Source organism: Eimeria mitis, genomic scaffold, assembly GCF_000499745.2.
Source record: "Eimeria mitis Houghton genomic scaffold, Emh_scaff7236, whole genome shotgun sequence".
In the NCBI taxonomy this organism is placed as follows: domain Eukaryota; phylum Apicomplexa; class Conoidasida; order Eucoccidiorida; family Eimeriidae; genus Eimeria; species Eimeria mitis.
In genome coordinates, this window is record NW_013575282.1 from 1 (window position 1) to 220 (window position 220).

Here is a 220-nt window from a genome sequence, read left to right on the forward strand (position 1 = left end):
GCTGCTGCTGCTGCTGCTGCTGCTGCTGCTGCTGCTGCTGCTGCTGCTGCTGCTGCAGCTGCTGCTGCTGTATTTTTTGTTGTATTTGTCTGTATATAAATATGTGGTTGCATCGAAATAAATAAATATAAAAAGCATATCTATATAAATAAATAAATAAATTTACATGTATTTATATTTATTTATTTATTTTTTTTTTTTTTTATGTTGCTGCTGCTGC